Source organism: Anser brachyrhynchus (assembly GCF_964034855.1).
Source record: "Anser brachyrhynchus genome assembly, chromosome: 2".
Lineage (NCBI taxonomy): Eukaryota > Metazoa > Chordata > Aves > Anseriformes > Anatidae > Anser > Anser brachyrhynchus.
In genome coordinates, this window is record NC_137695.1 from 118,308,008 (window position 1) to 118,332,135 (window position 24,128).

Here is a 24,128-nt window from a genome sequence, read left to right on the forward strand (position 1 = left end):
CTATCCCTCTTGTGAGAGCTGCTGCCTGCCGGCCCCTGCCTCTGCATGCACAGCCCGAGGGTGTCAGGGCCCTGAAACACCCTCAGATACCCGTGGGGACTCCGCAGGCCTTGTGGTCCTCTCAGCGTGGGTGGGTGGCCCTGCTGGAGCAGAGGGTTGGACCAGATGACCTCAAGAGCTCCCTTCCAACCTCAGCAATTCTGTGAAAATATCCAAAGGTAAAAATACCAAATAGAAACCTTAACTGTTAATTATTGACTTAAGCTCTGAAGCTTAAGGGGGTTTTAGAGGGTTGGGGGGGGGGGTGTAAAGTTCTTTGCTATTATGTATTCTTTTTATCTGAGATGTCTGTAATTTATGAAATCTTCAGAGTTAAAACCAGCATATTTTAATTCAATTTTATTACTTTTCTTTAGATTCCTTTAAATATAACAATATTCCTTTGGTGCTGGAATGCCAGTTATTTACAGATATAATAGATTTTTATCAACCCTGGATCTATTACATAGTAGCTATACCCATGGATCCCTAATTGATACCATATTGCACTTAAAAGGCCTGCCTCATTTAATAAACCATCTTCCTTTCCGTAACTGTGTATGACTATTCTGAAGATGGTTTTGTGTACATTTTGTCTAGTATGAAGGTGTATCATCATCATTCTTCTTTTACTTCCCTTTTCATTTTTAAGGATGTTTAAGTTTACAAGGGATCAGTGTTAACGATAAGTCAGCTTTATTGTAGCAGAAAGGCAATCTACAGAAATGAGAAACAATAATTAGTATATGTGTACAATTCCATTGCATAGGGTAGGCATCGGAACAATATTGGTTAAAATTGGTCCATTACCTCCTTTGAAAAAGGGCTGCTAAAAGCACCCTTGTGTCTCATTGTCTCTGCTTATGGTCATGCTAGCCTTGGTATTTTAATATTTCATTAGTTACTTTGTTTGTCTAGTGTGTTGTTTATAACAGTAAGGCATATCAATTGTTCGGCCTGCTGAGCACCTCATGGGAAAGTTTGGGACATACACAGTTATTTGCTATTATTATGATGTACTCAAAATAAGCAAGTAAAACACATAGTAGTATAGAAATTAAACAGCAGAAACAAGTATGTAAGGACTGTAAGACATTTCGATCCGTGCTTTGACCACATTGTTATGCCTTTAGGCATCTTGTTAATAAATGTAGCTGCGTGTACATTTTTTAACACGGTACTTTTGTAATCAACTTCAGGTCATACAAGCATATAGTCATTAAGCCTGCCTGTTTTCAGTGGCCTTTCCATAACTTCTTTTTTAGCAAATCAGATGCCTGAGACAGGCATCTGGTTTTCTGGATTGTCACCTGGGTCATGTACTGCATAAGTCTGCTGTCACATATCACAGGCAGACATTTCAGGGGAAAAGGACTTGAATTTTTGTGGCTTTGCTGGTATTTCTTAGCAGTCAGGTACAGTCTCCTGTTGTGACAAGAATCCTTCTACAACTGTGTACCTAACAAATTGCTCTTTTGAGTATAGTTGATTTCTATTCTCTTCTAGGAGAATATAGGCTAAAATATCTGTTGTTTAGTGCTGCCCAGGATTATTTCAGAGACGTGAAAGCAAACAAACCACCTGTTTCTTATCTATGACTAGAGTTCTAAAGTGACCTTGCCCTTCCATTTTTGCTTGTAGTGGCAGCTGTTCCCCATATCTACCATCTGTCCTCTCCTGCCATCACCTGACTGTAATCCACTCAAGCATCATTTGTTCCTAAAAGAAGGGCTTGTAGTAAGAGGGTACCTACTGGAACCAGAATTGGGTTATTCTAGGTAGGAAACAAAGGCTGAGGAAGGGATAGAGCTTCTGTATTCAGGATGACTAGGGCAGTGTAGCTTAGCCATTTATATAGACTTAAGTAGCACTTGTCCCTGCTGGTAAAAGAAAAAGAGAAAGATCCCCAGATTTTCCTTCCAGACTCTTGAGGGGCTTGTTGATGGGAGGAAGAGGCATTTTATCAACCTTGCTTTTTTTTTTTTTTTTCCTTCTTCTTCTTTCTTTTCTTATAACTTGGATGCTTGGATGTGGGTGTTTGTTTTTTTTTTTTTTTTGCTGTTGTTTGTTTGTTTGTGAGATTTTATTTATTTTCTTTTAATATATCCTGAATCCTTTGTATCTTCTTGAATATATTTGCCTGTCAAAGTGAAGATTCTTCATTTTATTGACAGGACCTGAATGAGGCTGCAGAATCTCTACCTGATGTGGCAAAACATTATCTAATTACAGATCAATATGACTCCAGTAACTAATGAAATATTATGGAACAAAATTGTACTAAAACCTTGTTATCTTTGTACTTGATGTAAATTATTGAATATCCTGAATCAGTTTTATAGGGGGTCATACACAGCAGGTAGGGGAAGTTATCAGCCTCCTCTAAAAAGGAATGCTTGTAATTTGAAATGTGCATAATTCAGCTTAACTAGACTAACATCACCTGTGCTTCCATTCTCTTTTCTATAAATTGAATGCGAACCAGGTTACCATTTAAAATTTAGTTTTCTAGAAATGTCTTGAAAGGATACATGCTTTTTATGTAACATTGAATTGTTACTTATTAACCTACTTACATTTATTTGTTATGACCTGGCTTCAAGCAATTATTGTTCTGTCTTGTTCTATTGTTCTGACATGTATCGTGTTTGCCTCTGCAAATCTGCCATCTTGAAATTATAAGTCATTTTAGGCCATCTTTAGAATGGGTCTGCAGATGGCACATCACTCAATTCTACAGGGAGATTGTCAAAGAAAGATATAAATTTATCAATAAGATCTAGCTGTCTTTGCAGTACAAAAAATGCATCTTAGTTTCCATTTTCCTAACAAACAAGCTTCATTAATAGCTGTTCCCACTTGAATCTATTCAAGAAGGTGAAAAAGGTTTGCAGAAATGGCTCAAGAAAAATTGTAGTAGATTTGCAACTGCTTTTTCTTAGACCTCTGGAAGCCTTACTACATTCTTTAACCAGAAGATATTTAATCCTGGCAAGTGTAAGTACTTATCATCCACTCCAGTTTTTATATGAACTGTTTTGCGATGTGCCTAACATTACTTAAACCCCTACACCAGCTGGACTATTATACTCATCCTCTTTCAGAATTCTGTAATACTGCTGATGTTAACGCAAGCTAAAAATAAGCTGCAAAATCTATGAAAAAAACAATGATAACCTAAAACGTATGTGTTGGCAGAAGGATCTATCCCTTAGTTGGCCTACAATTGAAAAAAATCATTAAGCTGTATCAGCCACCATGTTAATTTGAGGTGGACGAGGTGACACTTTACTGTTTTACTTCTATCTGAATTGTCTCTAGAGCTCAATTCTCTTTCCACAAAGGCATTAGTAAAGGCTAAAGCATCCCTTCAGGTGGCTTTTTCTTGAGGTTTATGAAAGATTTGTCAGTACTAAAGGAAAAGTGTTGTTTCTTGCTAAAATAGACATGATTTTCATTCAGGGCAAGACTTAACATTTATTCTTAGACCTAAGGGTCTTTATATTAATGAGCAAACATCTGAAACTTCCCTCTTTTGTCTCAAATTTATTACAATATACAGAGACCTTCAGAGAAATCCCATAAGCAGTACAGATTCTAGAAAAGAGGACAGATACGTCCTGTTTCAGAGATGCTTATAACTTGCTGGCATACTTGGTAACAGAATCTAAAGCCGATCCTGCATTTATTTTTTGTTTCTTTATTTTTTTCCCTAATGTATGGCTTGGAATTACAATACGTTAGTGAGTCTTGTGGATGGATCATAAGCGAAAGTTTTACTCTCTCACATTCCATCATTCATGGGGCCCATCAGACTGCTCTCACCTGAACTAAGTCATTGCAATTCCATAAACACGGGCAATGGAAAATATTGCACTGTCATTTTGTAATGGCAAGTGTTGGAAGATGCTCAAAGAAACATAGCCAGTACACGATAAGTAGATGCCTTAGTTGCATAGCTATAGCAGCCTGCATATTGTTTACTATAGTAGTATCTTCTTCTTTTTCTTCAGTCATATTATTCAAAGCGTTTTAACTTAGTAAAGATACAACTCCATACTTTTTTTTTCCCCCCTCATTTTGCTTTTGTTGAATATAACAGCATTTCATGTTAATTTATTCCTTGTACAGTATGTTTTATTATTTGTAAGCCAGACAGGTCTTCTGTAAGAAGTTCACACTGTAATTTTTGTTATTTCTTTCCTCTTAGTTTAAAACTAGTATTTCTACATTGTAGGACATTTTCAGGCCTCTTCACTTTTTAAATATACCAGGCATGGCCAAACTTGTGATGCCTCAAATACATGCTAAGATACCTCAGCTAGGTTTCTGAGTGCTTACCACCTGGGAGATCCTAATGCCCACAATACAGGCCACAACCTCATGCTGAATTTCATATTCTGCCATCATGTAACGGATCTCCTTAACCCAGCACTTTCAGTCTCCCAGTGATGCCGCTTTTCAATGTTCTTAGTTGGAAGGACAGCCTTTGGTAGGAAGTTTTATGCAGCACAAAGCAGCGTAGAGCAGGAGGATCTTATGCAAGCTTGAGTGTTGTGACAACAAATGTGACAGTGGGATACCTTGATTAATAGCTCAAATACTTTGTCACTTTATTTCTTTAAAAGTTTTCCTGCTTAAAGTACATTCTGAACAGGTTTTCTTTGTGTTCTCATGAGGTGTGTTAAAACCCATGCTGTGCCACTGGTAAGTAAGCTTCATTTGAAATGGTAGTAAGCCAAATTTGGCTCTTGAGCTGGTTTGTCCATTCCTGATACATTGCATACTTAGAACAGTCAAACATTAAACCATAATTCAGTCATCTATTGAGATGAGGAGTATGTCACAGGATGTGTTTTTTGAAAGACAGAGATGAAGCATAATTGCCATATCTCAGTAAACCCAGGATTAGCTTAATCTTCTAAATTCAAGAAAAATACAAAATTTATTAAATGTAAAATGTATTATAAAATATATTATAAATACATAAATATATAATATAATAATTTATAATATATAAAATATATTATTTTACAAAAAACTAGTCAGTAGTGTTATTGTAATAGTAGACTCTTACTAGCTTGCAGACACACAGCATGAAATTATCATACTTCTATAATTTTACTTTCAAAGAACTTGTGTAGTTCATCTAGGGATATGTTGGCAGCTTCAGTTCAAGCAAAGTTGATGCTTAATCTACCTCACTTTTGTTTGATCTTTCATATGTGCCAGAAATCTTTTATAGGTGCTGCCTAATTTTTTTTCCATTTTAAAATACACTACAACTCACATTTAACAACTTTCAAATCTGCTCTTCCTTCTTTTTTTTCTGTTCCATTTGTCATATTATGTCAAGAGTACGTTACTGGTAATCACTAAACAAACACTAAAGAAAAAGATCATACTGAGGCTGTCGTTGCCAAGCAGTGTGGTAAATCCAGTTCACAGTAGTTAAGTTTGTGATCCAAAGCCATCAATTAGTGTAAAAAATATCACTTAAAAGGCATTTTTGCTCTAGAGATACTAATCCTATTCCTAGGTTTTTGCCTCTGGTTTTGAATTCAGGTGACACAGAGCTAGTGAAAAGCATGTCGCTCTCTGCCTGTATTGTTAGCCTTGCCTCTGAGTGCTGGTGAATCTCTCAGAAAACAGGAGAATGAAGATCTGTGTTGAAGACTCTGAGTGTCAAAATGTTGAGATAGTTTTTAGTATCTCTGGACAATTTCTCTTGGCTTCACTTTCACATTTTGCAGACATTCTCTAATGCACTTGTTCTGCCAGTTCTGTAACCATTTAGTATTTCAGTTTATATCAGTATACCAAAGTGATATTTATCCCCTCATTATATATGTGCAGTGACATGCTTTATTTCCTTATAAGGGGAAACAGTATGACTTCTGAAACTGTCCCTTTGGTAATGACAAAAATATATAGGTCTCACTGCATCAGTGAAAAATGATTCTGCGTATGCTTTCAAATGTGCAAAACTTCTTGAAATTTTTGTGTGTAAACAATTTGTTTTCACAGTCCAGTTTGTTTTCATTTCAGGTAAATCTTCTTTTTTTTTTTTTTTAGTAATAACATTTTCTCATACTACTGATCATTTCAAGCCAATGTTGCATTCCAAGGATGAAAAGTTCTGTGTTTTCTCAACTGAAAATACTAAACAGTGATGGGCTGTCTAAATACCATTCACAGAATGGGAAGTTCTGATATTAAGGTTTTACCTCATTGCCTGTTGTTATCTGTATTATTCAAAAGTGTATTGCAAGGTACAGCTTCAGGAATATTTTTCTGCCCAAGGACGCCCATTCACCTTCATCAGAATTGTGTACATTCAGTTTTCTTATTGCAGTGATGGACTTTCAGTGTTCAGATCATTTGTAATGAAGGAGTGTTGCTGACTGGGATAGTTACACTTCCTCCATTAATAGCTTTTATAGTATGGACACTAAGCTTTTTATCTGTACTACAGTTATTAGGTGATGCAAACTCATTAATTCTTTAAATATATGTTTATGGAAAGGCAGTGATTTTAAAAATAGTTTTAGAGTAGCTTTTCTTTATAGAGAAATGTTGAAACAGCTATTAATAGGAGGTGTTCTTGTTTGCAATTTCAAGAGTGAACCATCCTTTGCTAAATATTTGCAGTTTCTTAGTAATTAATATTTTCTCAGTTCCGTTGTTCCTGGCACCTGACAAGATATATTATAGCTGAAGAGAAAATATTTTATCCATTTGGCTAAATGAAAGTTCTACTTAACAGGTTTACTCATGGTAATAGACCTACTTGCATGTAGTCAGTGTAAGGTTATATATGTCAGTCTCATAAAATATGTCTTTGGGGGTGAAAAGGGAAGATAGGGCAGAAATGCAGATTCTACATGTATGCGCAGAGGTTCCTTGCACAGAGTGGGAACAGTCTGGCAGGGTTTATATGATTCACGTCAGTGAATATGTAGTTTGCTTAGAAACTTTCCATGATAAAAGGTGAGCAAACCTTTTATTTATTTATTTATTACTGTTTATATTACTGTTTATACTGTAATTTACCTTATCCCTGTTTAGCCCATCACCGTTAAGTATTTTCAGTTGAGAAATGTTCCTAAGGTAAAAGGTAACCTTTGAACCAGTTTTCTTAGCCATAATTATAGTGCTTTTACATGGCAATTGTCATGTCTATAAAATATCTCACCACAATTTGGCAGAATATAAAAATAGCTGTAGAAACCTATTTATTTCAGAAAAGTTGAATTTTAATGAGTTTACCTTGTTTCTGCTTTCCTATTTTTGATGAAAAAATATTAACCCTACCAAAATGCAATTATTACCAACATTTTTGTAACAGTTTCCTTATGAAAGTGTAATTTTTTTCGTGTTTCTTTGAATTGATATTTTCTGTTAAGAGGCCATACTTGTGGCCTTTTCAGTTAGTGGTTTGCCTGGGACCGGAAAACCACTAGACCTTCAACGTTCAGGATAAGCCAACTTATTTTGCAGAAATATTAATTATATTAATTACATTATTTGGTGTGTTTGTATCCTTCACTCATCATGTTTTGTAAGGCAAGATCCCCTTGCCTGTTGGACTAAAGTCAAATGAGCAAGCACTGTAGTGCTGCTTATGTTCTACACAAGTCTTTCTGGCATGTTGTATCTAGGGACTTTATAAACTGTTTTAGAGAAGCTTTACTTCTGGTTCAATATTACCTTTATTTCCGCAAATGTAATTGATAGTTTGAAAACGTCATATGTAGCATTAAATGGCATCTTAAGTTTTCTAGAGTAATTTTTTTAAACTTCTTTCCATGTGTTTCATTTTCCACAAAAAAAAATGTGTGAGCTACTCATATTGGACTGTCCTTTTCATTGCATGACTCTTTGCTGTGCAATTGGAGAAGAAGGGAGGAGATCTGAAGGAATGTTTCAGAGCTACACACAAATCTGAGCTTACTCTAGTATAGATTTAAGAATCTCTCTGAATGAATTCCTGAACTGCTTGCTTTGAGAAGATCAAACAAATCTACCATAGTCCTGGCTTTGTCTGCAGTTTGCAGTGCAGTCCTTAATGACAGCTGATGTGGAGGAGCAGCATACAGTCTTCCTTTTTGAAAGACTTCCAATGGACAAGGAGACTTAACTGTTTATATGGGTACATGCTGAAGGAAATCACTAATAATGGTAGTTTTTTGTTATTTATTGCTCGCTATTGAAGATCTTAAATGAACTTTTTCTGTTCCGAGAGTAAGTTTGCTTCAATGGAAATGTATCGGTTTGTATTAATTGCCAGTAGGTTATAGCACAGCTTGTTTTTCCCCAGGCATCAGTCTGTATCCTGCCGAGAGAGGCTTCTGTGGCTTTTCCTGGTGGTGCAACTGTGCCATTTCTCATATGCCAAGCAGTGTTGGTCCTCTTTGTTCCTCACCTCGGTGCCTGTTTTGTGCCCATTCTGGAGGTTAATCTCATGATCCTGTCACATTCAGACCTCTCAGAGCCAAGCTTTCAAACTTTCTAACATATCCCTTCCTCTTTAATTCCTGGTCTTTCACTGCTTTTGTCTGTTTTCACTGTCAGCGCCTTTGACCTTGATGTTCCTTCCACACCCTCATGGTAAGTGCAATAACCAGAAGAGACTCTACTTACAGAACTAGGTGCTTGCTATCACTTTTAAAATCTACTTCACTCCCCATTTGTAAGCCTGGTAATACAGAAAATTTAAGTATGATTTTAAAGATAGTCTCAAAAATTACTCAGTTGCACTTCTAACTCCAGAAGTAATTCAACTTTTGTAGAACCAAAAGAAGAATGATTTGAGCTCACTGAAGACTGGTGGGAACCTTATAGTATTCATTTTTATTTCCTTAAGTAATTTACTATTACAGTATCTTCCTGTGCACAGTAGTACTACTACAAATTTTCATGTTAGCTGTATTTCAACATAAGCTTATTAGGAAGTCTTTTTTTCCACGTGTGTTTCAGTATAAAAAAGACATGATTACAACAGAATGAACTCTTACTTTTGTCAAGTATGAAAAAAGAGTCCTTTTGCTAGTTTCATTGCTCACATTAACTAATACTCACATTACTTAAGATACTGGTTAAGGAAAAGAAAGCCCTTATAGCTCCTTTGAATATATGATTAAGATATATAAACAGACTGATCATAATGACACTTAAATAAATGAGTACATTGAATGGAATGAATCTCTTGTGTGAGGAGAGGCTGAGGGAGCTGGGACTGTTCAATCTGGAGAAGAGGAGGCTCAGAGAGGATCTCATCAAAGTCTACAAATACCTGAAGGGAGGTGCAAAGAGGATGGAGCCAGGCTCTGTTCAGTGGTGCCCAGTGCTAGGAGAAGAGGCCGTGGGTACGAACTAGAACACAGGGACACTGGCTTTCTCTGAACACCAGGCAGCACTTCTTTATGTGTGGGTGATGGAGCACTGCCACAGAGGCTGTGGATCTCCCTCTTTGGAGATCTTCAAAAGCTGCCTGGACAGCCTGCTCTTGGTGGCCCTGCTTGAGCAGGGGATCGGACAGGGTGACCGTACAATCTTAACCATTCTGTGATTCTGTGAATATGCTCTCAATTGTATAAAATATTGAGCATGCTATTACAAAATCTGGTACATAGGCAGTTGTACAGTTCTACATTCCTATTGTCGGTGCAGTTAATTGTTGACAGAACTACTAACACTTGGGTATTTGATTCTGTATAAAACAGATGTTATCTAACTGATTGTGCTTGCTTGTTCAGTTTGTTGTTGGAGCCAAAAGATGGAGACAAACAGATCTTTATTCCAGACTATATCATCGGAATGTGATTGTAGATTGGTGACAAAGTAGATTACTGTGACCCACCCTTCATTCTTGATGGCTTTGATGAAAATTTTGTGCAAGCTACAGCTATTTTGCTAAAATTGAATAGAAAAGTCAGGCATGAAGCAAAAATATCTGTTTAATTTGAAGACTGACTTATTTTTGTGTTTAGTACTTAGAGCAACAATGTCTGTAGGTACTTAAGTGTGCATAGGTCAGTGTAAATGAGAGTCTTTGAAAAATAAGTGTCTCTGTTAACTATAGGTATTTTTAATACAGCCATATTCATATGACCTATTTAGTGATGCTATTTTCAGATATTTTAAGAACTGCAAGAACAACCACTGGTGATTTGTTTTACCTTCTGCCTGATAGTGGAGGGCATTTTTAACCAATAATTCCTGAATCAAAGAAGTAATGGCAGGTTGGTAAGGAGTGCTTATTTCAGAAAGACATCCAATACTGCTTCAAAGGCTTAGAATGAGGACTGTATTGGACTTTTGATAAGCTGCTAGTTACTTCCTTCATAGTTCAACAGGCTCATTTTTTGTTTGAATTTGTCTAACACCAACTCCCAGACATTGTATCTTAGTGGTTATCAGATAATTATATTTTATATTTAGAAAGTAAATTAACGTCAGTTGTATAGTTACTAGACACACTTTATCTGTCCTCAGGCGGCTCAGCATTGTCTTATGAAAGGTAGATAAAGATATTATCCACAAATCACAATTCTGTAGTTTGTATGTTGTGACCTTAAATATTCAATTACGTTTGTGTGGCTGCTGTTTAAGAACAGCTGTTTGTGACCAATTCAATTTCTGTTAAGTGAGATAGATTACAGAAACAGCTGGCTATCACATTATTAGAGATTAAATCTTAAAGACACTGCAATTAAAATAATTGTCTCTTTTTCTTTTTTTTTCTTCTGGTTACTGAAATGCTACAGGGGCTGTAGAGATTAGTCTTGTCCAAAATGACTCTATATTCAGAAATGACTAACTTTTGTAAATGGCAAAAGAAAAATATGCATCTTCAGTTCTTCAGTAAAGCTTTGTAAGTCTTTTTTTTTTCTTTTTTTCTTCTTTGTTTGCCATTCCAGTGAGGTGATTTGACACCACTGGGTGCACCTTTAAAGGTCTGTGGGGTGGGCAGGCATAGAGCTATTGAGAACCACTTTTCAGTGGATTTTAGCTGTGCTCTCTATTGCCACTAAAGTTAGTGGATTGCAGTACAGAATTTGGATTATGCCAAGAGTTTGCTAACCTTATTTTTTGCCATCAAGTTGATATTAATTGATGGCAGACCTCAGAGACTTCCACAGAGATGACTATGTAGTGCAGAAACTTAAACTTACATAATAATGTAACCAACTGTCTTTTGTGCTACTCCTAGGGGTTGAGTTATTCCCCCAGAAATAAATGTGAAGAGATCATGTATCTTACTTCCTAGGTATTCTTTGGGAAAGTTAAGTTGCTTGCTTTTCTAATTTAACTGAGAATATTAGGCACACACCTCTTCATGTGAATTGAGCCTGCTTTCTTTCCTGGGTTCGACTATTTTTGTTTGCTCTATGAGCCTTGCCTTCACTGTTACCTCTTGTTTTATTTTTTGATAAAACTCTGTCCAGCCTGCAGTGAGGTAAGGAGAAAGAGAAGGTGCAGGAGAGTGTTTTCTCCCTGCTTCCAGATCGTGAATAAATGATCCGATTGTTCCCTGGAGAGCAAAGCAGTATGGCCTGCCAGAGAGCTTAACGTTGCCTGCAGGACCTCAGGAGCACCACCAGATGGGCTGGGAACCTGCCCAAGCCCTGGCTCCTGTGCACCTGCTACTACACCCCAGCCTGCGTGCTGCACAGTTTGCTCCATCAAAGGCATCTGAGGAACGAATTCTGAGGCTGGTCTCTAAAGCAAGCCAGCATGTGAGCATATTTCTAACAGGCTAACTAGGCCCTCGGGTCTTATGGCCATGCTTAGTGCTTTCTGGAACAATAAGAAAGAGATAAACCATCCGTAGAGGTGAAAACTTCTGCTTCTGCAGTCTGATGGGGAGGCTGTTAACAAATTCAGTATAGCAGACCCTCTTCAGTCTCAAATCATGCTGAAAAGTGCAAAAATGACATGATTTCCTTCCATTCTGAATTCTGTTATAGGGATCTTACTAGCTAGGGCTGTAAGAGAAGGATGGGGGGAGTAAAAAGGACACAAAAATGAATCTTGCCTGTAAAAGAGATAGCAAGGGAATTCTTAAAAACCATCATATGATTTTTCAGATGCAAAATGTCAGGCTTCATTGTGGCTATGTTATCAGAAATACTTCAGCAGTGCTCCAGCATGACCATTTAGATTAGACAACATTTGTTTATAACTCTGAACCAGGGCAGAAATATGTGATCGATATTTAGCTAGTGGAAGTGTAATTCCTCACATGGTGCAAGTAAAATGACAAGTTATGAAAGATATTTCACTACCTGAAACTGTTTTTCCTTGACACCTTAAAAATCATTCTTCTCTGAAGGCCCTTCTCAAAGGGCTTCTTGATGTGACCTCCAGCTGCACATGGGTTATCGAACGGCTTTTGTTAAGATGGCGATATTGGCATGTACAGTAATGAATATGCAGAGAACAGTGAGACATATACCTCCCCCAGAACAAAGCCATGGACGGTAGTGGTGGAGAAAAAAAAAAACACTAATTTTTGAAGGTGGTGTGTCTAAGTAGACAAAACAACAACTGAAATAGCAGTCTAATGATAAAACAGCCAAAACGTGAGAAAGTGCAGTCAAAAAGAGTAGAGGCAGTACTTAATGATGGAGTAAATGGGATAGAAATGCATGTTGCAAGAGTCGAGTCACAATAAGGTTGTATATGCATGCAGTGGTAGAGCTGTTCTTAATGATTCTGCTGCTGTTTCTGCAGATAGGGAACAATTTTGCTCCAGTTAGACCTAAATTAGGTAGATGCCAAAAACTGTGTTGAAAACTGTGGATATGTGCTGTAATTATCCAAGGATAGTCATGTTTAATAATAATCGAAATAAACTATGTAAAATATTTGGAGCCACACAACATATGGCAGTCATCACCAAAGCGTGCTTGACTGGCTGTAGGAGGAATGTGAAGGACACATTTTTTTGTCCTAAGATTTTGTATTTTTTCATGTATAGTAACTCCTTTGTGTTTTTTTTTTTTTTTTTTTTTTACGGGACTTAGAGCCAGAAGATCAAATGTAGAGTGAGAAGTATTAGAGGGGAAAGGGTACAGGTACATCACTTGCTATGAGATGTTCCAAGTGCGTTGGTAGCACCAACATAGGTAAGCTGACATACAGCACGTCTGTGCTGTGGTTTATAGTAGAGAAACCTCGGGGTTACTATAGCCCACAAATGATAGAGCTTCATGTTACACAGAAAAAAATTTCCTGAGCATGCCATTACCTGCTATGGCCAAGCACACCATAAGTTTGTTTAGTGTCTTTTCCGTTGTGCTGTGCTACATAGTAGCATGGAGAGGCATACTGTAGACTGTTCGAAAGTTAGACCTACCAGGATCCTCAAAGGAGTGTGGGTATCCATCTAATAAACTAAATTGTGCTAGCTGTTTATTGCTTCAGTATTACTGCATTTATTGTATTGAGATGTCTGCTTGCTGATACGTTTTATTTTTAAGCTAATAAGAGATACAATATTTACCAGAATACAGATTTGCCTTTGAAAATAAACAGATAATTAATGGTATTTGTATCAAGATTGAGGTTAAGTATAATGGGACTTTATGACTTCTTTCTTCCCATTAGTCTACCTCCTCCAATACCCCCAGTAGATTTACAGTCATTCACTATTTTCCCATCACACCCAGTCTCCAGTCCCTGTAATCCTGCTTCAAATGCTGACCTGTTTTGGCCTCATTTCCTCTCCAGGCAGGTGCCTGGCTCCTACTGAGATGTTGCATGTGATGGACTGTGTGTGCTGGCCCTCATGGGGAGCTCAGCAGTGATGTCTTGTCTCTGTGAGCAGCGTTCCCATCTGGTTTTCTGTTCCTGAATAAGATGAAGCTCAGCTATGAACCTGTGCATCTTTGTAAGACAAAAGAGAACAAAAATCTTATTACAAAGTTTCCATCTTCCCTTATATAGAGATACTTGTTTAAAAGAGATTATGTCACTGCTGTTTAACACATCAATTTTTCTGCAGGGGATATAGGTACAAGGATCTTAAGAGAAGCTGTTTATGCTTATTTGGTAGTCTTTGTTGACACATGGAAGATCCAGCTTGAAAATAGGAACCATATCCCATGGAAATAAAAAATATTCTGAAGCAAATACTGAAGCAAGAGAGACAGCACTACAGTTAACCTAAACATCTGGGTATGTCTTCTCTTGTTGTCTTCGCCTGCTTAACAGACTGCATTTATAGTAATTTTCATTTGTAATGGTTACTTTTGAAACACACTTTTTATCTATTACCTTGCTTTTAGATGTAAGTCTTGTCTCCACCATACAAAACTTTAATTCTCTTTTTCTGCAACTATTGACAAGATTGGAAGTTGTTCATACTTGAGTGAGGTATTTATCCATGACTTCATGGTGCTCTTGCAAACCTGAAATGACCATACTATAGAATATGCTTATTGTAATTGAAGGATTGTTCAAAACTGTTGCTGAAAATACGTTTTGTCTCTGGCAAGCCTCAGTGAAAAGGAAAGCTGTGAAAGCAAGCGACCCTATCTCCTTTCAAACCAACCTGTTAATCACTTGGTACTGCAAGACATGATACTGTTCATTTCAGACAACTCTCATTAGATAGTCCTGAGTTTCAGAGGGTTTTCTTGAGTACTTTGAAGGCTTTGAAGGTTTTTCACATTTCAACTAGATAAAATGTCAGACATGAATATTTTTTACAAATTGGCTGAAAAAAAAAGTAGATTAGTTTTAAAGCATTTTGTTTTCAAACTTTAGTTTTTAACTACAGATAAACTGAAATAGCTAAAACTGTTTTCAAATTAAAAAAACCTTTTGATTAAACTGTTTATACAGAACATTTAAATAGAACTGTTTGTTACCTTTCTCTTGAAGTCTAAAGATTCATCATAATAGAACAGAGGATTCTCAAGAACAGTTTTAGTTTAGACTGTTGTATTTTATGTTAGAATAGTTCATGCAGAAATTTTCTGGTGTTGGGTAATACTAAGCAAGTAATTACTTATTCCTGGGCTTCTAGGCAAGGAATAAAGGATAGTTGAGCTCTTAAACACAGTACAACTAAAACTATTGTTTCAGTTCCCTGTGGTAGTTTTACTTCTTACAATTTCTTACAGCAAGAGAAGAGGTCATGTAAAAATAAAAATAAAAATGCAAAATACTTCTAAAAAAAAAAAAGCTTCCAGTCATTGTCACTCAACAGTCTTTGAACAACTATAGATAATTTAACAATATGAACACAAAAGTAAATTCTATCAGAATCTTTTCACTGTAGCATTTAGTAACCATAGTAATGATCAGACAATAAATTCCCTCAGCATCACAATAAGCTTTGCTGGCAGATCCTTGGTGGTAGATGTTGACAGATAGTGTTCAAACACACTGAAGATAAACAAGGAGCTGTTGAAGGTCAGTTGTTTTATAACATATAAAATCATCAATTCACCAGGTTTTGTGGTATGACTCAGGTTGTACGACAGTGACTTCAGAGAAGTCTTTTCAATCTTCTCAAGACATATCTCTGGAACCAAAGCACAAGCCATGTGGATACAGAAGCAGCATATGTCCAAAAGGGAGGCAGCAAGTTGCTATAGTGAATGTAAATGTTGAAATGTTTATCTACCACTAAGCTGCTTTCATTTTTATTTGATTTTTTTTCCACAGTGGTATTACTAACATCTTTCCATAAACAATTCCAACACAATTGTTCCTTGTCTTTTTCCTAAATCAGACATTAAGGGCTCTATATTCTATGTTTTTCAATCATTCTTTACTTTTATATCTGGATGAACCGTTGGCATATTTTTTCTTTCACTGATGGGCTGTGTGGTTTCCAGTGTAGTGTATGATGCAGATCTTTAGCCCTGATAGAAGAGAACATGGAACAACTCTCAGCACATAGCTGGATCTGTGCTCCTGTGTTCCTGGCAACAACAGAAGAACAAAACTGCTGAACCTATGTCTGTTACTCATGACCCAAAGGAGATTAAAAGTACTACCAGTTTTTGTGCTAGTAGGAGGGAGTCTGGGTGATACAGAAGTTGTCATAGAAACTACATGTCAGAAAGAATCTCCGAGGAGATGGAATTTTTAACTTTTTTCACAATAAAATTTAAATTTCTAAATAGGGTTCCTGTTTTGGCTTGGCCTTTGGAACAACTCCTCTCTCTTCATTTTACTTTAGAGGGGAACTATAGCTTATTCATATTTCACCTTTGAATTGTGTGTAGTCTGATGCATACTGGTTTCAGTGTTATTTGGTATCTTCCTAAACAAAAGGAAGAAAAATGTCTTCAGTAATGACTGGTGTCCACACGTGCTGCCTTCTTACCTTTTCATCATCATCATGTCTGAATGACTGGGCTGTCTTAAAATTGTAAACCCAAAGAATCCAAATATTATCTACAGTTAGACTTTGCTTGTTTGGTTCCATTGTGAAGTTTTCTGGTTTTGAGGGGTTTGTCAGGTTAAATAAAGGGAGTGTTTTACAGGCATCATATTGCACTACTTCTGAAGACACCATCTATAGTGTAGTTATGGATGTTTTTGTTTGTCAGTTTTGTAATTGCTTTCGAAATTTTTCTTCATGTCAGCTTTGAGCAGCTACGATATCACATTAAGATGAAATCTTGGAGAGGGAGAATATTGGAAGCAAGAATGAATTTTAGGAAAAATTTCACTGCCTTTTGAAATAATTTTTGTAAATGGGGTTACATCAGACTGACGGTCACTAGTGGGGCTCCACATGCTCCATTTTATGGCCAGTTCTCTTCAATTTTTTATAAATTATCTGGATGCAAGACTTGAATGCATACTAAGCAAGTTTGCAGACAATACTAAATTAGGAGGGACTTTTGACTCTCCAAAGAGCATAGAGGCCTTGCAGAGAGATCTTGACAAATTAGAGAGGTGGGCAATCACCAACTGCATGAAATTTAACAAGAGGAAATGCTGTATTCTGCACATGGGACGAGGCAATCCTGAGTATACATACATAATGCGGGACAAGACACTGTAGAGCAGCCCCACAGGACGGGATCTGGGAGTTCTGATTGACAACAAGTTGAACATGAGTCAACAGTGTGCTTTGGCAGCCAAAAGGACCATTCTTATCCTGGGGTGCATCAGGCAAACCATTGCTAGCTGGTTGAGGGAAGGGATATTCCTGCTCTGTTATGTGCTGGTGAGGCCTCACTTTGATTACTGTGTGCTGTTTTTGGTACCACAAGGTAAGAAGGATATAAAACTATTAGAAAGTGTCTAAAGGAAGGCTTCTAAGGTGGTGAAGGGTCTATAGGAGAAGATGTATGAAGAGCAGCTGAAGTCACTTGGTTTGTTCATCCTAGAGAAGAGGAGACTGAGGGGAGGCCTCATGGTGGCCCACAGCTTCCTCACGAGGGTGTGTGGACAGACAGGACCTGATCTCTTCTCTCTGGTGACAGTGACAGGGCTCGAGTGAAAAGCATGGAGCTGTGATTCAGGTTATACATTAAGAAAATATTCTTCACTGCGAGGATGGTGGGGCACTGTAATAGGCTCCTAAGGGAGGTGATCATGGCACCAAGCCATTCAAGAAGCGTATGGACAGTACTCTCAGACATATCATTTAATTTTGTGGAGCCAGGAGTGAGACTCGATGATCCTTGTGGATCTCTTCGATCTTAGTGTATTCTATGATTCTGTGAACTACAGCAGCAAAACAAAAGTAGCTAAAATTTTAATTCTATAGGTGTCATAGTATAAGGGAAAGCTGGAAAACATTCTCAATTTAGTCTAAAATTGTGATGTCGCCTATATTAATCCAAAGCATCAAAATATTCTGAGTTAGCCAACCTCTGCAGAATGTCTTGTTAAAGGAACCTGTCTCATAAGCTTTTTGTTTCCTCTTGATCCCGACAAAGCTGAAAATGTGATGAGAACAGCTGCTGCTTTGTACTTATGCTTTTCATTCATAGTCCCTAAGTACAAAGAAAGATGTAAATTAAAAAGGTAAGAGATTGAGGCTTCCCAAGAGATTTGTTTGAGCTTTGGGATTGGCTCATCCATTGATACAGATGTAGCTGAATTTGTCATTCATGTCATCTGATATATTTAATATCTGTTATGAGGCCCTTAAATTAACACTTCACATTTTTCATCTGAGCAGCTTTGTACATCAACATTCGTGCCCGTATTTGTAGTCCAATTTTGCATGAAGTTATTAGAACATCACAGTCGAGCCTGAAAAATTTTGGGTTTTCTTTTCTTCTCTGTTGAGTGGTTATTTTTATGACATTTTGCAGTTAGATGAGTCCATGTATTTTTTTTTTTTCCAGAAGGAACTCATCTGCAGAATCTGTCACCCCTGCGTTTTCCTAGATTTTATCCTCCTTTTTTAATCAAAATGATTTCTCTTTCAAACTTCCTTTCAGAACAAAGAGGCTAAAGTCTGTTTGAGTACTGAACAAGTTTTTTTTTTTTTTTTTTTCCATTTTCAAAACTTACTTTTCTTTTGAAACAGAAGCAGTATGGGTAAAACTTAGGATGAACTTGACACAAATACAACCTTTTGCATTTCTCCTACTCTTTATGAATTCCCTCATGGAATAGCTATTCATTTTTGGTAGCAAATTCAGGGTTTGTGGAAGTTTTTTTCAGGAAACCAGGTCTGTTCTGTCCTTTCAGAGTTGGAGGAAGATAGAACTGATGTATTATAGGAGTGTAGAGTATTTCGATTCTGTCAAAACCTTGAAATTGTAAAATATAGTTTAATTAGATTTTAATATTTTTTTTGAAGTTTCGTGTCATGAATTTCTGTCATGCCTAGAATTACTCCTTGATTATTTTTTTCATTGTAATTAGCTTGCTTTCCTGGCCAACGCTGAAAAAAATAAATGAGTCATATGAGTGTGTGTGGTGATGGGTCAGGTGAAGATCGTTCTCTGGAACACTGGCCTAAAAGAACAAGAAGGATAGTGGTGATTTCAGAATGGACATTAATGTGTTAGTGAGTGAGCAAAACTCACATCTCGTTTCACCTACCACAAAAAAGAGCTGTTAGATATTAATGTATTTTTTGTTTTGATGTGACTTGGGCAGAATTTAGTTGAACATGTTAGTAGCAGTGTTCTCTTTATGCCTCTACTATTTCCTTTCTGATATTTCATTCTTTACAGACAGGTGAAAATTGAAAACCAAAACATTGCATGTTGCTGCAAATGATTGATTCCTCTGTCTTGACAGCCCAAAAGTGATCATTTGTCAAATTCTATCACTCAAAGTGCAAAAGCAGTTGAATTTGCAAGACACATATTAATATAGCTGCCATTTTGTATGGAGCTCAGGCCTCTTTGGATAATGCCTTTACTTTTGCTGTTGACTCCAAAATTCTGGTAAATTCTGTTTTTGTGCAGTAACTTGATGAAAAGTAAATATCTGAATATATACACATGAACATACAAGTTCATTTAGTTGTAAGTGAACTTCAGTTACATCAGTATAGATCTCATCTAACATGTGTAACATGGTATTCATTAACAAGCAAATAAGAATATGGATGTACGCAAGTCGATGGGGCCGGATGGGATCCACCCGAGGGTACTAGGAGAACTGGAGGAGGAGCTGGCCAAGCCACTTTCCATCATTTATCGGCAGTCCTGGCTATCAGGGGAGGTCCCAGTCGACTGGCAGCTAGCAAACGTGACGCCCGCCTACAAGAAGGGTCGGAGGGTAGACCCGGGGAACTATAGGCCTGTTAGTTTGACCTCAGTGCCAGGGAAGCTCATGGAGCAGATTATCTTGAGTGTCATCACGCGGCACTTACAGGGCAACCAGGCGATCAGGCCCAGTCAGCATGGGTTTATGAAAGGCAGGTCCTGCTTGACGAACCTGATCTCCTTCTATGACAAAGTGACATGCTTAATGGATGAGGGAAAGGCTGTGGATGTGGTCTACCTTGATTTCAGTAAGGCTTTTGACACCGTTTCCCACAGCATTCTCCTCAAGAAACTGGCTGTTCATGGCTTGGACTGGCGTACGCTTCGTTGGGTTTAAAAACTGGCTGGATAGCCGGGCCCAAAGCGTTGTGGTGAATGGAGTCAAATCCAGTTGGAGGCCAGTCACTAATGGCGTCCCCCAGGGCTCAGTGCTGGGGCCAGTCCTCTTTAATATCTTTATTGATGATCTGGATGAGGGGATGGAGTGCACCCTCAGTAACTTTGCAGATGACACCAAGTTAGGTGCATGTGTCGATCTGCTCGAGGGCAGGAAGGCTCTGCAGGAGGATCTGGATAGGCTGGATCGATGGGCTGAGGCCATCTGTATGAAGCTCAACAAGGCCAAGTGCCAGGTCCTGCACCTGGGGCGCAACAACCCCAAGCAGAGCTACAGGCTGGGAGATGAGTGGTTGGAAAGCTGCCTGGCAGAGAAGGACCTGGGAGTACTGGTTGATAGTCGGCTGAATATGAGCCAGCAGTGTGCTCAGGTGTCCAAGAAGGCCAACAGCATCCTGGCTTGTATAAGAAGCAGTGTGGCCAGCAGGGCTAGGGAAGTGATTGTCGTCCCCCTGTACTCGGCTCTGGTGAGGCCACACCTCGAGTACTGTGTTCAGTTTTGGGCCCCTCGCTACAAGAAGGACATGGAGGTGCTCGAGAGAGTCCAGAGAAGGGCAGCGAAGCTGGTGAGGGGTCTGGAGAACAAGTCTTACGAGGAGCAGCTGAGGGAGCTGGGATTGTTCATCCTGGAGAAGAGGAGGCTCAGGGGCAACCTTATTGCTCTCTATTGGTACCTTAAAGGAGGCTGTAGCGAGGTAGGGATTTGTCTGTTCTCCCACGCGCCTGGTGACAGGACAAGGGGGAATGGGCTGAAGTTGCACCAGGGGAGGTTTAGGTTGGATATTAGGAAGAACTTCTTTACTGAAAGGGTTGTTAGGCGTTGGAATGGGCTGCCCAGGGAGGTGGTTGAGTCACCATCCCTGGAGGTCTTTAAGAGACGTGTAGATGTTGAACTTAGTGATATGGTTTAGTGGAGGACTTGTTAGTGTTAGGTCAGAGGTTGGACTAGGTGATCTTGAAGGTCTCTTCCAACCTAGATGATTCTGTGATTCTGAGATAAATTTCTGTTGTTTTTATCAGTCCTATGAAGGAGACAGTTTCTGAAATTACTGATTATAAGAACAGATAGCTTGTCTCCTATATCCATACAAGGCCTGTAATCAATTCACATACATAGAGTTTCACTATGCAGTAGTTCTTTTTTTCACTGAAGAATGATTTTTATAAATATAACGAATATTTTCCTGTTGCTCAAAGTATTATCAGGAGAGCATTAAGTATAAATTCTTTCTATTAAAAAAAAAACAAAACAAAAATTTAAAGAGAGGTATCTTTTTGAATGTTGACAGTTTCAATATGAAAACATTTTATACCTGTGCATATTTTGATATGTAGAAGTACTTTTTACTTTTACTTGTTTAAGAGAGGTACAGAACCTTCATGCTTGGATATGTCCAAAACTTGCCTGAACAAGGCAGTAAACAACCTGGCTTAAAGTTGAAGTTGGATCCAACATTGTATTTGTCCGTCCTTTGAGAGAGGGTTATATCAGACCTCTAGAATCTCTCTTTCAGTCTACATCTTTTCATGATGTTAAAAAAAAAAAAAAGTTACAAAAAGCCTGAAAGGTTACCATATGTTTACATGCATAGGAATTTTGATTCTATAGTACTTTTTTGAGTAATAAACAAATTCCTTGGTTGCAAATGCACGGCAGAGGGAACAAAACATTACATCCTGAAATCAGTTATTTTGTGATAGATTTCTAAGAAAATAAATCTTACAATTTACACTGAGTGAGCTTAATCTCTGTTACAAATTTGATTCTTGAAATTAAATCATGGCTGATTTCCATCTATGGTGCCATTCAAGATACCATGTAATAGTCTGTGTTGTACTGTCTCCATGCTTGACTTACCCCTTCTTCTATTAGATAATAGTGTACCAGTGATAAAACTCTGAAAAAAAAATGTAATTTTGCACGGGAGAATAATTATAATTTTTACCACAATAAAATATTTATCGTAGAGACTAAGTGGCCTCACATACTATATAGAAAGATAAAATGCAATGACATTATTTTCTGATATTTTTATGGTTAGAGCAAACATATAGTACGGTCCCAGAATATAACTGGGAGCTCCGTGTTGCAGCGACTTCAAAAGATGTAGCCTCAGTTGGTTCTGGACAGGTGGTAGGAGACACGCGACATGATTTTATTCTTTAAAAGCTATAGTGGAGCAAGAAAGTACCTTGATAGAGTCAGCTTAAAGAAAGTGAGGGAGATGGGAGACTGGGGAAAAACACCTTTGTTGAAACGTTTCATGAAGAAAGCATTGTGTAGGAAATTGTCATCTGAGTATATAGTGGTGTAGGCAGCCCATGTGTACTGTGGGTCTGGATCCTGGAGAGCAAGGCAGACTTATTTATCTACTTCAGATGGCACAGAAGTAGATAAATAAACCTATGATGCAAGGAAGTTAAGTCTCTTGAGAGATGGGAGGCACAGAGGCAGAGATCCTGTAGAAGGTGATCTTTAGTTGACCCTGCTGGAGGCTGCTGTGATGACAAAGGAAGATGGCAGATATACTAGATGCATTATGTTAAAGTGGACAACTGAGTTACAAGAAGCAGAAACTCATTTATTCTCTGACTTGAGTTGGGGATATGAACTTACTTACAATGTCATAATTTCCAAGCTTGCTTGAACAGTCGGCAAAAGTCATCAGATAGCTATGTACGCTTTCAACCGTGATGTTGTTAGCAGTGCCTCTGGAAAACTGATTCCAGCACATAGGAGGTGGACTGAAGAGGTAAAGGTGTTGTTATAAGGTGTATGGCAGTGCCAAAAGAAATCTGAATTGATTTGGATACTGTGTACTAGTAGTACCAGATAGGATAAAAAAGAAATAGAATTCCAGTAAAAAGGACAAAAGAATGGTATTGAAAAAAGTTTCACTTAAGTGGGCTGTATGAAAAGACTTCGAAAACCACGTGTATAGTGGTTCTATACAGATTATAGAAACCTATGTTCTGAAATGAGGATTTCCTGTTTGTCACATTACACATGCTATAGAATAGTTCGTGTGTTTCAGACAGAAAAAAAAAAAGTGGAGCCAAATGTGTCAACTACAAATGGCTAACTGCATCAGCACATGCTATTGAATCCCTGTTGGTGAAATTCCTGGCATAAGGAGAAAGGATAGAATATTAACATAAAAGGAAAGTACTAACCAGCCTAGAAGGCTGGTTGCAGGAACTGAGAAACAACTTTGGGATAGACTATAGACTAAAATAATAGACAATTTGATTGCCCATGTATAAACTGGGTGAATATGACGATGTGGAATGAGATGGAGAGAGAACTGTTGTATGCTGTAAATGACTGAAGGAACTATTCAAAGAGCTCACAAAAGAATACTATTGCTTTAATACTGAACAGCTTCATATAAATTTAAGATGTAACAGTTGAAGAATCACTTTGAAGTGATACCAAATTGCTTTTGACAAATTCCCTTAACAAATGCTTGTAATTAAACAGAACTAAATTGGAATTCACAGGAAAAGCTTCTTACAGATTAATAACTAGTTAGAAGATAGCAACTGAAGGTGAAGAACAATGGGTATTTTTTCATAGCAGAAAGAAACAGACAGTCCTTCAAGCCTTTTGTCCCAGGATGTGGACATGATCATGTACTCTACAATGGAACTGGGAAGTTTAGTAGGACAGTACTGTGTATTATTTCTGATTGGATGAGAAGTAGAGTATGTGTAATACTTTCAGATGCAAATAGGTTGAGAAATAAAGGGAATCTTTTTTCACTGACTGCCTAATATCGTTGCAGATATTATTCTTATGTAGCATAAGTGAGTTCAAAAATGCTAAGATGTGTCAGAAAATTCCATATTTGAATATTAAATGCAAAGGTCCTTATACACAAATACGGGTGTTTCTGACTCAGTTCTGAATGAAGTGCCAAATTGCAGATAGCTGGGACAATAAGTAAAAAGTCTTGTTTGTATTTTATATGTTTTTCCGTA

General features: G+C 37.7%; 1 protein-coding gene across 6 annotated transcripts in view; it reads left to right on the forward strand.

Moving 5' to 3' along the window:
* The window catches only part of SNTG1 (syntrophin gamma 1), a 359,885-nt gene that overhangs the window by 51,780 nt on the left and 283,977 nt on the right, over positions 1 to 24,128 (forward strand). Inside the window, exons 1-4 of one of the 6 annotated variants that reach the window (XM_080578709.1) lie at positions 337 to 3,036; positions 13,071 to 13,172; positions 13,777 to 13,936; positions 14,051 to 14,223. The exons of 1 other annotated variant lie outside the window; for it this stretch is intronic. The gene's annotated coding sequence lies outside the window, so the exon portion shown is untranslated. Of the gene's footprint in view, positions 1 to 336; positions 3,037 to 7,940; positions 10,916 to 13,070; positions 13,937 to 14,050; positions 14,224 to 24,128 lie in introns of those variants that run through there. 4 more of the 6 variants (XM_080578708.1, XM_080578711.1, XM_080578707.1 and 1 more) reach the window with 4 other exon arrangements.